This window comes from Rhinichthys klamathensis, unplaced genomic scaffold (assembly GCF_029890125.1).
Source record: "Rhinichthys klamathensis goyatoka isolate OS25496 unplaced genomic scaffold, OSU_Roscu_1.1 h1tg000036l_1, whole genome shotgun sequence".
NCBI classification, from domain to species: Eukaryota; Metazoa; Chordata; class Actinopteri; order Cypriniformes; family Leuciscidae; genus Rhinichthys; species Rhinichthys klamathensis.
In genome coordinates this window covers 2,879,451-2,895,807 of record NW_026606584.1, presented here as the reverse complement: position 1 = coordinate 2,895,807, position 16,357 = coordinate 2,879,451, and positions in this window count along the sequence as shown.

The following is a 16,357-nucleotide window of genomic DNA, read 5'->3' as shown; positions in this document are numbered from 1 at the left end:
CTTGACTTGACTTTGACTTGCAATGTTAAGACTTGGACTTTTAGCATTTAGTGACTTACTCCCACCTCTGAGATATGGTGCTTAGGACCTTCTCAGGAAGGAACTTTGGTATCCGTTGAGGGGCCAAACATGGAGGGCCCATAAATCGGGTCTCGGATGCCACAATGTCCCGTTCGCCTGTGTGAGGAGGTCTTTCCTCAGTGGGACAGGCCATGGGATTGTGTCCGATAACTGAATCAGTTCCGGGAACCACGGTCTGGTTTTCCAGAGAGGGGCCACCAGAAGGACTGGGCACCCAGTCAATTTGCAGTGGGTGTTGATTCTCGAGGCGAAAAGGTCTATTTCGGCCTCTCCAAACACCTTCCATATCAGACTGACCTTCTGTGGGTTCAGGGACCACTCGCCGAGGGGAGTGTTGCCCCGTGAGAGCATATCTGCGCCCACATTCTGGACGCCTGGGATATGCGCTGCCCTCAGAGAGCTCAGGTTGGTTTGTGCCCATAAGAGGAGGTCTCTCGCCATCGCATGCAGGTTCCCTGACCTGATGCCCCCCTGGCTATTTATGTAGGCCACCACTGACATATTGTCTGTGCGGACTAAAACATGATGACCTCTGAGGTTCGACAGAAATGCCTTCAGGGCCAACCCAACTGCTTTCATCTCCAGACAGTTGATATGTAAGCTCTGCTCCGTGCTCGACCAGAGGCCGGATGCAGGCATGCCCTCGTGCAGCGCTCCCCAACCCAGGTTGGACGCATCTGTAAGAACCACTTTCCTCCTGGAAATTGTTCCCATTGTCACCCCCTTGTGGTACCAGTTCTGAGCCCACCAGGGAATCAGGGTTCTTAAACAACCGTGATTTACCATAACGCGCAAGTTGCCTGACTGCCATGCGTGAGTTGGCACACGGCGTTTCAGCCAATGCTGCAGCGGGCGCATGCGCAGTAATCCCAAGCGGAGTACTGGCGATGCTGCTGCCATGAGACCAAGCAGTTTCTGAAATTTCTTCAGTGGCGCGCGCTCGCGCGCTCTGAAAGTGCCTGCAAGCGCTCGCACTGAGAGCGCGCGCTCTGGTGTGAGTCGCGCTGTCATAGCTCTCGAGTCTAAAACTGTGCCCAGAAAGATCACGCTCTGGCTGGGGGTTAGTTTGCTTTTTGAAACATTGATTGTGAAACCCAGGCATTTTAGATGGCCGAGAATCAAATCCCTGTGAGCTAATAGCTCGATTCTCAACTGTGCCAGCACCAGCCAGTCGTCGAGATAATTTAACACGCGCACTCCCTGATGTCTCAGAGGAGAAAGCGCTGCATCCACACACTTCGTGAATGTGCGGGGTGCCAAAGATAGGCAGAACGGTGTATTGATAAGCCTGGCCCTCGAAGGCGAATCTCAAGAATGGCCAGTGACGAGGATTTATTTGAATGTGAAAGTAAGCATGTTTCAGATCCATTGTGACAAACCAATCTCCCGGGCGCACTTGCGCGAGGATATGTTTGATAGTTAACATTTTGAACGGCCGCCTCATGAGAGCTTTGTTCAAATGTCTCAAATCTAGAATGGGTCTGAGTCCGCCGTCTTTTTTCGGAATCAGAAAATAGCGGCTGTAAAAACCCATATGTTTTAGTGCGGGGGGGACTAATTCTATCGCCCCTTTTGCTAAAAGATTCTGTACTTTCGGTGCGAAGCACGTGACCCACGTTGCTTCTCACCGTAGTCTCGAGAACCGCCTGAAATTTTGGGGGTCTGCGAGCGAATTGGAGCGCGTAACCTCGTTTTATAGTGTTTATGACCCAACTCGACACTCCGGGGATAGCTTGCCAGGCTAGAACCCGTGTGGCTAGGGCTTGACACACAGATTGGGGCTGGTCGCCTAATGCAGGGGGACCTGATACCCTTATATTGTGATTTTTGCACACCTTGAGTATTGGACTGACTATAGAAGCATTTGCGTGTGGGGAAGTCAGTGTTACAACAGGGGAGGGGCCGCCTAGTGAAGGGGGACCTGATACCCTTATATTGTGATTTGTGCACACATTGAGTATTGGACTGACTGTACAAGCATTTGCGTGTGGGCAAGTCAGTATTACAACTGGGGAGGGGCCGCCTGATGAAGGGGGACCGTGAACCCATGTGTTGTGTTTGTGAAACATGCTCTTTTTGTGCTTTATTTGGGTCGCCGTGAAAATGGCGTTTGTTTGCAAGAACGCGCTTAATGTGCCTCGGTGTATCTCTCCGAGAACCCCTTCACCGCCGGGCCGAAGAGGCTGGTGCTGGATACTGGGGCATCGAGGAACCTCGTTCTCTCCGCGTCCTTAATGTCAGTGAGGATAAGCCAGAGGTGGCGCTCGAGCACGACCAAACTCGGCATATTCCTCCTGATAGCCTGTGCTGTGGCCTTGGTAGCTCTCAAGGCCAAGTCCGTGGCGTTTCAAAGGTCCTGAAAGGCCTCAGGGTCCGGGCCAGCCTCGTCCATAGACCGGAGGAGTTTGGCCTGGTAAACCTGCAGCACGGACATCGTGTGCAGGGCCGATGCAGCCTGACCGGAGGCGGAATACGCGCGTCCAGCGAGGGCTGAAGTGAAGCACGGCTTGTTAGGATGAACAGCTCTAGTTCGCCAGCTAGCAGCTGTGTTCGGGCAGAGATGAGCGGCCAACGCCTCTTCGAGGGGTGGCAACGACTCATAGCCTTTTTCCGCTGCTCCGTCCACGGAGGAGAGCGTCGCGGAAACTGCGGGGCCTCGTGTAGAATAAGGAGTGCGCCAGGCTTTGGTGAGCTCCTCGTGTACTTCAGGAAAAAATGGCGCTGGCTTGTGACGAGGGGCCTGTTGGTGCCCCGGCAGAAACCAGCCATCCAGCCGACTTCGAGGGGGTTCAGCGGGCGCGGCCCACTCGAGCTCGAGGTCCGCTACGGCCTGCGTCAGGATCCGAAGCATTTCCGCATCGGAGTTTGTCCTGGTAGCAGAGGCGCTGGGCGTCGGCTGGGAAGCCATGACGGGGTCGAAAGAGCCCGGCCATTCTTCCTCAGACGCGGCGATAGACAGGCTGTCGTCGTGCTCGCTGGGCCCGCCGAAGGAGACAAGGCCCGCCACGTGGATGAAGATGAAGGAGCTGGAGAGAGTGAGGCACGCGGGGACGTGGCCGGCGTGCGTTCACTAACATCCATGCTCTCCGGTTGCCGTTGGCTGCGGCGCTTCTTCTTCTTCGGCTGAAGTAGGGCCGGAGAGGGAAGCGCGGTTGAGACGGCGTCGCCATCACGGGTGAGGGTTAGCCGAGTTCGCAGCACGGAGATGGGCATGCTCTCGCAGGCCGCACATCCGCCGGCAGACAGTGCATTCTCCGCGTGGTGAAGTCCCAGGCAAAGAATGCAGTCAGCTTGTTCGTCCGCCTCGTGCAGCTTGCATCCGCACGTGGCGCAGGTCTTGACGAGGCATTTGAAACAGCGCTCGTACAGATAAAACACACAGTTAAATGCAATGAATAATGAAAAAGGATATCGCTGGATAGCCACAGGAGAGACGGCGTCAGGAGAAACACGGTTGAATGTGTCGTCTGCTGAACTGTAGCTCGCTCAGGCTGAAGGCTTGTTCGACGGCGAAGGTTTCAATAAATGCTCAGAGACGTGAAGTTTGTCGCTGAAGGAGTAAAATCTGCTATAAAGGCGAATTCGGGGACTATTATAGTCTGAGGACACGCCCCCTAGGCGGGCTCTGACGTGTATGACGCAGAGTGATCTCATTGGTCGCACGTCATTTGGTCGCGCGCCTGCGCCATTGGATATGCAGTTGCCGCAGCGCAGCCTATGAGCGAGCCAGACGCTCATGTTCTGCTGTGCAGCTGCAAATGCGCTTTACATAAAGGCTTCAGTAAATCGAGGAAAAGGAGTTTCCCCCACTGCATATAGCTACGCAATACGAAGTGACCATTCGAAAGGGAACTTAACTTTAGTTGGCTAAACTTAAATTCGAAGTTTACTTAACTAAATTAAATCAGTTCATTGTACTTTATAACTTGTCAGGTAAACCTTTCTAAATTTGTCAGGTACACTTTTTCAAATAAGTTAGTTAAACTAAAAAAAAAACATGCAAAAAGGTAACAAAAAATAATAAGTTAAGTCAACAAAACATTTTTTACAGAGAGAAGGGGGGTTTAAAGGGAATCAGACCATTGTATTTCTAACCAACCAGCCAGATCTGGTTTTATTGGGGTGAACAGAAATTTACAGGAGAAGGAACTCTGAAGAAAGGGGGTATAAAGGCTGGTATGCTTGCTGTGTGATTTCAGGTCTTGTTCCTGCCACGAGGTAGCTGTCGTGGTATGTTTTTTGTGAACAACCTCCTTTAAAAGAATAAACTTTCTTTTAAAGTACAATTGGAATCTGATGTCTCTTACTGTGATGCTTGTTTTGTTAATGATTGTTTTTGCTGCAACAGTGCCCACAGTGAGGAGGAGCCAGCAGCACCAGCATCAGCACCAGCAGGAGCACAAGCACAAGCATCAGCACCACGAAGAAGGAAAGACAGAGAGGACGATTTTTGGACTTGATTATTAGAGAACACATGGGACTGCAGAGGGAGGCAGAGCACTGGAGAGCAGGAAGAGGATGGACAGGCTGTTTTCTCTTCCTGAAAGAATGGTTGAGAAATATATTTATATATTTATATATTCTTGTCTTCTTTTTTTTTCACTTAAATTTTTTTAAAAGGAAAAAAAATGTATGTACATTATTTATTTGTATGCAACTTTAAATGCGCAAATAAAAGAGAATTCATTCCTCTGGACATTGTTTATTTTTGTAATGACAGTCATAATTTCTACATGAAACAATGTCATATGTTAAACATCTCAAAATCAACATAAACGTTTACATTTACAGTACATAAAATAAGAAAAAATTATGTAGACTTTTATTCAGCTGAGCAGGGAGACCTTGGTGTGCTGCTGGACCGGGATGGGCTCCACAATAGAGACCCTGGTAAGGCCTCCTGCTGGTGGGACATCATCTGGGATGGTCTCCAGAGTGTTTGAGTGGATATTTCCACTATCCACTAAGTTGTCTACCAACAGGTTTGCAGGTCTGACTCATGGAAAAAATATTGAGATACTTTATTACGCTAAAGTACTTTAATAACCACTAATACCGCATTGGGGAAAAACTAGTCATATATTTCAAACCTTAGTTAAGCAAAATTATCTTGCATACTCTAATGTACTTAAGGTATCAAGAGTAAAAGTAAAGGTAGGCTATGTATTCTGCAGGAAAAAACCCTCGTCAGGGTTTTTATGATGGTTTTGCATTTATACTGCATTACTGCGTATGTTGCATTTTACTTCTGAATATTTTCAAGGTTGATACATTTAAACTATATACTTTTGTGTAGTTAAATGTAAAACAATGCATCATATTGTAAAATAACAATTTTGTAGTGTTGCTGTCCTGTGTGGGAAAAAAGTACTTCACATTTGTACGTGAATATTAACGAAGTTCCTTACATTCCACCACTGGTTATTTTGAAAATTAAAGTAACAAAAATGTAGGCCTATTGTCACAATATTAACAAATTGTTGCTAACTACAGCTGCGTCCCATATCAAAGGGCGCATCTGAAGTGCTCGGACCGGTCTAGCCTACAGACGATTCTTCTTCTCGCCTAGCAACAGTGACTGACAGCTGCCGATGACGAGCGGGAGTAACATTTGCACTGGACTTTTTTATATTCAACTGGGTTTTTATATTCAAATAGGGTTGAAAAACCTGTGTAAATATATTCACCACTGTCCATTTCTGTACATAATAAAAAGAATACACTAGCCTACAAAATCGCATCAAGGTAAGATATAAGTAAACATGTGAACCGTATATATATGTATGTATTTTTTCTTTTCTTTTTATATTTCATTACATTATTTACGTTAGTTAACACCCAATACTTGAACGGTTTAAAGTGTAATCCGGCAATTCAGGACAGGACGCAGCAAACATTTACAGCTGGCCATGATCTTCTAAGCCGAAAATACATGACCCGGCGGCGCCAGGGCTGAAACATCCTCACCATGTCCTCCAGTAAAATATAAAACATAAAAAATGACAATAGCCAATTCTGGCTCCATAGCTGTTTACTCAATTATATCAAATGAATTACAGGATGGCAGCTGTACTCTCGCACTGTTGCTTGGCGCCTGGAGCGCTAATTCACAAAAATTCACTGTCTTAAATATGTGTAACCAATTTATTGTCTAGAATATTTATTATGGTAAACAAAGTTAAATTCCCTTCTAGTGAAAATACAAATCCAGTGATAAAATCTAATTCTTTTAAAACTTACTTGACTTACTTACTTGACACTGGGCGGCAGTGGATCAGTGGTTCATGTAGGTTGTCTGCGAACCGAAAGGTTGGTGGTTCTCTTACGAGAGGTTCTCTCGTACTGCGTAATATCTTACGCTAGGGGAAAACCTCTTTTCCTTGAGATATTGAAGCCAAAAAATTATCCTTAATTTTGTATTAATGCAAAACGCATTGCAACAGCAAGCAGACATAGGCAAGGCGGCTCAGCGCGCCTATTGGCTGGCCTGTGGCAATTGCAGCAGCCTATCGAGAGAGGCCATTCAGTGACAGTCCAATGAGGGCGCTTCGCGCCCATTGCGTCATGCTCTCGCCGTAACGGGCGTGGCCTAGCCTCATAAATACGGCTTGATGGGCTGATTTTCATCTCTTCAGCGGAGCGTTCGCACCGACTGGATCCTGAGTGAGAAGCCGCGCCGTCGATACAGCTTTCTGCGGGACGAGCCCTTGCTGCTGAAGTCGCTGACCTTCATCTCGCCGCCTTCAGCCGCCGTTCCTGCTACGCTATCCGGCGTTTCTATATCCTTTCACTGCTCTGTGTTGTGTGTGTGTGTGTGTTCGCCCCGCGACGCACACTTTACGTAAAAGAGCCACGTATTTTTCAAGATGCCTTCCTCTTGTGGCTCGTGCCGAGCCCCACTCAGTGACGGGGACCGCCATGTTATCTGCGTTTCCTGCCTGGGAGAGGATCACGCAGCTCTCGCGCTCGCCGACGGCGGATGCCCTCACTGCGAGCTACTGCCAATGGTGACTCTGCGGACTCGCCAGGCATTCTTCACAGAGACTGCACTTCAGCCCGCTACAGTGCCGCGCCGTAAAAAGCGCCGTGCTCAGCGGGTCCCTGAGCCTCCTCGTTCCCGCGAATGCTCGCCGGTGCGCCCGCCAGCTTCGCCAGCGTCGCTCTGCTCGCTCACTGACGGTCAGCGGCCGCGGTCTGCCGCCGCTTCCGTCATCGATGACGACGAGCCAGCGATCTCTGCAGGGGAGGCCAGCTGCTCTCTACTAGCATCGGACAGGGAGGATTGGGTGAGCTCCGTGGACCTCCCCCCCTCTGCCAGTGCACCGTCATCTAAGAGAGCCAGCATCGAGTCGGAACTGATGCGCCTTCTCTCGCAGGCCGTGGCGAGCCTCGGCCTCGAGTGGGAGGCGCCCGCGCAGCCCGCGCGCAACCGACTAGATGGGTTCTTCCTGAAAGGCGACCGCACCCCAGCGCCGTCCAGGCCAGCACCATTTCTTCCTGAGCTTCACGAAGAAGTGGCGAAGTCCTGGACCGCCCCCTTTTCGGCCCGAGTGCGTCCCTCTGTTTCTGCTGCATTCTCCACGGTGGACGGTGCAAAAGACAGAGGCTACCACTCCCTGCCCGCGGTGGAAGAAGCCGTAGCGGCCCATCTTTGCCCGCCCTCTGCTGGACGGCGAGCTAAGACGGCCCTACCATCAAAGGCTTGTCGCACCACGTCAGCCCTGCACTCCCGCGCTTACACCGCCGCTGGGCAGGCTGCGTCGGCTCTCCACTCTATGGCCGTGCTGCAGATACTTCAGGCCGACCTTCTCCGGAAAATGGACGAGGAAGGCCAGGAGGCTATCAGCGTGCCGGATCTACGCAGCGCTACAGACCTGGCTCTTCGGCCTTGGCCGATGGTGTTATGAGTGTAATAAAAATGCCCACAAACCTGTGCCCATTTCTACACACGACGGTGTTTTCAGTGCAGTGAATGTGCCCGCTGTTACGCGCCCACATTCTCTCACGGACATGTTGAGCCCGACGGGGCTCGCCCCGCTCACTCTCCCTCAGCACACCGCTATAGGGGATTTGAGCGCGGCCAGGCTGCACGCCCCCATCGGCGCGCCCCCTGCTTCACACACTGTAAACACAGTATCTGTGTCAAAGCACACCGGAGCCCCCGTGCCGTCGTTAGATTACGGCCAGAGCCCGAATCGCATTCTACCCCTAGCTCTTCATGCGAAAGCATGGGCGCAGCTTCCCGGGGTATCAGAATGGGTGCTGAACACTATAAAAAGAGGGTATTCGCTGCAGTTCGCTCGACGCCCCCGCCGTTTCACGGCGCGCATCGAATCCACGGTCAAAACAGAAGTAGCACACCTACTTCAAGCCGAAATAGCGACACTTTTGAGCAAAGGGGTAATAGAGCCCGTGTCTCAAGCTCAAAGCGAAGGGGGTTTGTACAGCAGATATTTCCTGGTCCCAAAGAAAGACGGGGGTCTCAGACCCATTTTGGATCTAAGGCATCTGAACAGAGCGCTTATGAAACGCCGGTTCAGAATGCTCACAACCAGCAAAATCCTCGCGCAGATTTGCGCGACTGGTTTGTGTCAATAGATCTGAAGGACGCTTATTTCCAGATTCAAATAGCCTCACGTCACAGGCGATTTTTGAGATTCGCCTTCGCGGGCCTGGCATATCAGTACACAGTCCTACCGTTCGGCCTGTCCCTTGCACCCCGTACATTTACAAGGTGCATGGACGCGGCGCTCGCGCCTCTGAGACTTCAGGGCATGCGAGTCTTGAACTATTTGGACGATTGGCTGATTCTAGCTCGGTCCCGACCAGAGCTCATAGAACACAGGACCATGCTACTCGAACACCTCGAGAATCTTGGTCTCACAGTCAACTGGGCGAAGAGTTCGCTGTCTCCCAGCCAGGAAATTTCCTTTCTGGGCACAGAACTGAACTCGCTGTCTATGACAGCGCGACTATCGCCAGAGCGCAGGCTGAACATTCAGCGCTTTGCGAAATCCTTCCGCTGCGGCACCATAGTCCCGCTCAGGAGATTTCAGAAGATGCTGGGCCTCATGGCCTCAGCGTCATCAACACTCCAGCTGGGTCTGCTCCGCATGCGCCCACTGCAGTGGTGGCTGAAAGCGCGAGTACAGCCTCGAGCTTGGGCCTCCGGTCTTTTTCGCCTCAGGGTCAATCAGGAATGCGTCGCAGCCCTGAAACCTTGGCAAGCGAACGACTGGTACCAGTCAGGTGTAAACCTGGGGACTTCCTCGAGTGTGCAGGTAGTGTCCACGGACGCCTCCACCTCGGGATGGGGAGCGCTGCTCGAGGGCAGACCGTTCTTCGGCCAGTGGTCAGAACGGGAGAAGCTCCTACACATAAACTGTCTGGAAATGATGGCAGTCGATCTCGCGCTGAGGCGCTTCTGTCCCCGAATAAAAGGCCATCACGTCTTAGTCCGCTCGGACAACATGTCAGTGGTGGCCTACATAAATCGCCAGGGCGGCGTCAGATCCCGAAACCTTTACAGGCTAACGGAACGCCTCCTGGTGTGGGCCCAACACAATTTGCGCTCACTGAGAGCAGCACATGTACCCGGCCACCTGAACCTGGGTCCGAACAGATTGTCCAGGAACAATGTTCCAGCAGGAGAATGGTCTCTGCACCCGCAGACGGTCATTCTGCTATGGGAGACATTTGGCAGAGCGCAGGTAGACCTGTTTGCGTCTCAAGAGAACGCTCATTGCTCGAAGTTTTTCTCCAAGAGCAGGGATGCGCTGGCCCACGTCTGCCCCCGTTGCCCCCTCTATGCTTTTCCCCCCATCTCGCTCCTGCCTCAAGTGCTGGATCGGATAAGGGAAAATGGATGCTCAGTGCTCCTCGTGGCGCCACTCTGGACGAACCAAGCATGGTTTCCGGTCCTGATGCAGCTGACGAGCACTGCCCCATGGCGTATACCGATGAGGAAGGACCTCCTCTCTCAAGCCAGGGGTTCAATCTGGCATCCCTACCCGGAGCAATGGTCCCTGCACGCATGGGCCATCAACGGGTACCCGCAAACCTCCCTGAGGGAGTGCTAAACACGATCACACAGGCTAGAGCACCGTCTACCAGGCGGCTCTATGCCTCAAAATGGTCGGTGTTCTCTGGATGGTGCAAAGCACACGGCTTTTCAATGGGTGAATGTGAGGCAAATGTAAAGCGCTTTGGTGGCCATTGGGTCTGTCAAGTCAAGTCATCTTCATTTATATAGCGCTTTTAACAATGAATTGTTTCAAAGCAGCTTTACAGAGATAAACATATAATTTAAGGTAACAGATTGTTTTGGCGTTATAGCGGTTCTTGAACAATGTTACTTCCAGCTAAAGTTAACTTTGATTGATTCACCTCCGTCGAAATGATCAGACTTTAAACGCGAACCTGTGATTAACGCTGACGGCGTTCACATGCTCATTCAGAATTCTATAGTTATGTGCTTTTTAAAATATGTGCGCAGGTTTGTAATTCATACAACCCAGCCTAAACAAACTACTTTTCTTGCCTATAAATTTTGATACAGAATTTTGTTTTATTTTATCACTTCGGGGTACGCGAGCCGGAATTCACAGCGCTTTATCTGTAGAGTGGGAAAGGGATCCTCCATAGGGAGAGGATAGTGGATACTTCAGCACTGCATTGTCATCGGGTCCAGGCGAATCTCCTTCGTCAGATCTGGACACGGCCTGGATCCGGCAGGCTGCGGGAAAACCTCGGGATAAACAAAGACACTAATATTAGCGTAGATGCCATTCTTCTTATGATGTAGCGAGTACATCAAGATTTAAGGGAAGTGTTCCCAGTTCCGGCTGACCTAATCTATGCAGCCTAACATTGAATTTATAGAAGTCTATAATGTATTATGTGTATGCTAGGTCAAAGAGATGTGTTTTTAGTCTAGCTTTGAACTGACAGAGTGTGTCTGCTTCCCGGACAATGGTAGGAAGACTGTTCCAAAGTTTTGGTGCTAAATAGGAAAAGGATCTACCGCCAGCAGTCGATTTAGATATTCTAGGTATTATCAACTGGCCGGAATTTTGAGATCGCAATAGACGTGAAGGACTATAATGCGTTAAGAGCTCGCTCAAGTACTGCGGAGCTAAACCATTTAGTGCTTTGTAGGTAATCAACAATATTTTAAAATTTATACGATGTTTAATAGGGAGCCAATGCAGTGTTGACAGAACCGGGCTAATATGGTCATATTTCCTGGTTCTGGTAAGAACTCGAGCTGCGGCGTTTTGAACTAGCTGTAGTTTGTTTATTAAGCGTGCAGGGCAACCACCCAGTAGAGCATTACAATAATCTAGCCTTGAGGTCATGAACGCATGGACTAATTGTTCCGCATTTCCCAATGAGAGCATATGGCGTAATTTAGATATATTTTTAAGATGGAAAAATGCAGTTTTACAGATACTAGACACGTGGCTTTCAAAAGAAAGGTTGGTATCAAATAGCACACCCATGTTCCTAACCGACGACGAAGACTTGACAGAGCAGCCATTAAGTGTTAGACAGTATTCTGGGTTATTACGTGTGGACGTTTTTTGTCCAATAATTAGAATCTCTGTCTTTTCAGAATTTAGTAGTAGGAAATTACTAGTCATCCAATTTTTTTTTTTTTTTTTTTTTTTATATCAGCTATGCATTCCGTTAATTTTGTGAATTGGTAAGTTTCGTTGGGTTTTGAAGAAATATACAGCTGAGTATCATCGGCATAACAGTGAAAGCTAACTCCATGTTTCCTAATGATATCTCCTAATGGTAGCATGTAAAGAGTGAACAGCAGTGGTCCTAGTACTGAGCCTTGTGGTACGCCATACTGAACTTGTGATCGATAAGACATCTCTTCATTTACTGCTACAAACTGATAACGGTCAGTTAAGTATGATTTAAACCATGCTAATGCAATTCCACTAATGCCAACATAGTTCTCTAGTCTATTTAAAAGAATGTTGTGGTCAATGGTGTCAAAATGCAGCACTAAGATCGAGTAACACTAATAGAGAGATACAACCACGATCGGATGATGAGAGCAAATCATTTGTGACTCTAATGAGAGCGGTCTCAGTGCTATGGTACGGTCTAAATCCGGACTGAAAATCCTCGCAGATATCATTTCTTTCTAGAAAGGAACATAGTTGTGAAGATACTGCTTTTTCTAATATCTTTGACAGAAAAGGCAGATTCGAGATCGGCCTGTAATTGACTAATTCTGTAGGATCAAGTTGTGGTTTTTTAACAAGCGGTTTTATCATAGCCAGTTTAAAGGTTTTTGGTACGTATCCTAGAGACAAAGATGAATTAATGATATTAAGAAGAGGATATATGACCTCTGGAAACATCTCTTTCAGTAGCTTAGTCGGTATAGGATCTAACATACAAGTTGTCGATTTAGATGAATTAACGAGTTTGCAGAATTCTTCCTCTCCTATAGCAACAAATAAATCAAATTTTTCCTCAGGGAGACTACAATGCACTTCCTGATGCGATACTGTGGTAGACGGTTGCATAGTTATAATTTTGTCCCTGATATTATCAATCTTATAAGTGAAGAAGTTCATAAAGTCATCACTGCCGTGTTGCTTTGACACTTCTGAGCTTGAAGCTTTCTTTTTCGTTAGTTTAGCCACTGTTTCAAATAAATACCTAGGATTATGTTTATTTTCTTCTAATAGGTTTGAAAAATAAGCAGATCTAGCAGCTTTTAAAGCCTCTCTGTAAGCAATTGAGCTCTCTTTCCACGAAATCCGAAATACCTCTAGTTCTTCTAAGCTATCTGGGATGCTGAGATGATGAAACTGATTAGGAAGACTATTGATAAAGCAATCTTTAGTGGCAGAAGTTATAGGTCTAACGTATTTATAACACGGAGTCGGCTTTGCAGCCTTGGCTAAATGTAATTTACATGAGACTAGATAATGATCTGAGATGTCATCGCTCTGCTGCAGAATTTCAACAGCATCAACATCTATTCCATGTGATAATATTAGATCTAGAGTATGATTACGACAATGAGTAGGTCCTGACACGTGTTGCCTAACTCCAATTGAGTTTACAATGTCTTTTAATGCCAATCCCAAAGCATCTTTTTCATTATCTACATGTATATTAAAATCACCAACAATTAGTACTTTATCTGCAGCCAATACTAAATCTGATAGAAAGGCCGCAAATTCTTTGATAAAATCTTTATGGTGCCCTGGTGGCCTGTACACAGTAGCCAGCAGAATTCTCAAATGTGATTTATCGTTTACACTATATATTTTTACATTAAGCACCAATACTTCAAAAGAAGTATATTTAAAGCTACATTTCTTAGTGGTTTTGAAAATATTACTATAAATTACAGCAACACCTCCCCCTTTGCCTTTCAGACGAGGTTCATTTTTATAACTGTAATCTTGTGGGGTTGACTCATTTAAAATAATGTAATCGTTTGGTTTTAGCCAGGTTTCTGTCAAACACAGCATATCAAGATTATAATCTGAAATCATATCATTAACTATAAGAGATTTTGAAGTAAGGGATCGAATATTCAGCAACCCAAGCTTTATCATTTGCTCATCTGTATTATCTCTGTTTTTTATTTGTTGAACATCAATTAAATTTTTAACCTGACGTTTTTTGGATTTCCAAATTCGGGGAACAGACACAGTCTCTATATGATGATATCTAGGTGAAAGAGGCTCTATGTGATGGGATTTATCTGACCTTGGTGACGTGAGGCCGCTAGCAGACGGTCGGTTTAGCCAGTCTGTCTGCTTCCTGACCTGAGCCCCAGATTGTCATGTTTTAGCTCTAAGACTATGAGCCAAATTACTAGAGAGAAGAGCAGCACCAGCCCAGGAGGGATGGATACCATCTCTTTTCAACAGATCAGGCTTGCCCCAAAAACTTTTCCAATTGTCTATGAATTTTATATTATTCTGCGGACACCACTTCGACATCCAGTGAGGCCAATCGGCTAACTATCTCATCACTCCTGCGTACAGGAAGGGGGCCAGAGCAAATTACAGTGCCTGACATCGTACTTGCGAGTTCACACACCTCTTTAATATTAATTTTGGTGATCTCCGACTGGCGGAGTCGAACATCATTAGTGCCGACATGAATAATGATCTTAGAGAATTTACGATTAGCATTAGCCAGCACTTTTAAATTTGCTTTGATGTCAGGCGCTCTGGCTCCCGGCAAACATGTGACTATGGTGGCTGGTGTCTCTATTTTCACGTTCCGTGTGATCGAATCACCAATTACCAGGGCACAATCAACAGAATTCTCAGTGGGTGTTTCACTGAGTGGGGCAAATCGATTTGTTATGGGAATCGGAACGGAAGAGTGGTTCTTTGATCCGCGACTAGAGCGGTGATCTCTCACAGTAACCCATCTGCCCTGCTGCACGGGCTCTACTTCAGCCGGAACTGAATCATGTAAAGAGTTCACTATGCTAGGCGCATCCAAAACACTATCTAAAGATCTAGCATTCTTACCATCCTCAATTAAAGTTTGGATGCGTGTCTCTAGTTCTGAAATCTTCTGAAAGCGCTATATAAATGCAGTCCATTTACCATTTTACCATTTACTTGCTATGGTGTAAAATAGTATTGTGGTGGGTTTACTGTCTCAAAATATGGGTTGGTGGTTACTAAAAATGTGCCTTAGCTTGAGGTTGTATTTGGTACTCACCTGTAAGCTTGCCATTCTACCTTAGTTTAAATATGTTAATGCTTACCAAATTAAGCCTGTGTAAACTGTTATGTACAGTGTGAGATTTGGTGCTTTAACTAATGTGCATCGCTATTTACTTAAGGGTTTTTAGTTGTAAATATTTACACTGGTTTGTTGTGTGTGGTTTTAAAGGTTTTTCGCCTACGGCAATTCTGCAATAAATTGAGAAAAGGCAACTTAAGTCTCATTCTTGTGAGAGGAACCCAGTGTTCAATTCAGAAGTAAGGAACCCCTTCAAGTGTGGGACCCATGCAGCTTAAAACACTTGACAGCTACTGCCTTTAAATTAAGCAACAGGCAGCATAACATCAACATTTCTCTGATGATGATGATGATGATGATGATGACATTGACTGAAGCACAGGCTCTACTCTCCAGCACAATGGTGACCCCCAAACCGAATCAATTAAACTAACAGATCTCTCCTATATCATCTTGTGGAAAAACACATAAAACAGTTTAATATTTACTCTCCTTATCAGTTATTGACTTCACATAACTTTTTTCTATGAACTTTCACTAATATTTCAGTGAAATTAACTTTTTTCGTTTAGTAAATCTGAATGTTTCTTTCTACAGAATATTACTGTTTTTCCTTGATTTTACGGTAATCTACTGGTAGCTGTGGTTGCCAGTAAATTGCTGTTTTCTATGGAAAAATGTATATTTCCCTTTCGTAGTCACTCCGAGTTCTCTTACGAGAGGTTCTCTCGTATTGCGTAAGTTTAGCTTACGCTACGGGAAAGATTCATCTTCTCGAGATATTGAAGCCAAAAAATTATCCTTAATTTTGTATTCATTGTCAACGCAGTGCAGCAGCTAGCAGACCTAGAGCAGGCCATCTTGCATGCTCATTGGCTTGCTGCGGGCAACTGCTGCAGCCTACCAGTGAGCCCGGCATGACGTCACGCCCAATGAAGGGCGCCCGCGCCTTCATAGCATCACAGCCCGCCAGAATGGACGTGGCTTAGCGTATAAAAGTAGGGGCTGTAGGCTGACTTCCCTGATTTTTCGTCTCTTCAGCGAGCTCTTCGCATCGCTGGATCTGAGAGAAGCCACCGCCGCCGTCGAACAGCGAACAGCCAGCTTAGGACAGCGCTGAGGAAGCCGGCCGTCTTCGCCACCTTCAGCCATCCGTGCGAGCTACGCTATCCGCTTTTTACCTTGCAAAATCTATTCCTAAAAGAGCGCGAGTGTCTTTTTAAAGATGCCTCGCACTTCCTGCGGCTCGTGTAGGGCCCCGCTCAGCATCCGGGGGCTGCGAGCTCTGTGAAGCGCTTCCGCTGTCGACCCCGCGGGCTCGACTCGAAGCCTTCAACCCCGAAGCAGTCACTCCGCCCTCTGTGGGACCGCGCAGGAAGAAGCGCCGTTCCCTGAGACAGCCGGAACCCGTGGCCACAGCGACGTGCTCGCCGGAGAACCTCCCTCTAGCCTCGCTTACATGTCAGGTTAAGAATGTAAGTTACGTGCCCGCTTACGAGCGCTCACGCTTACTAACAGACACATCGCC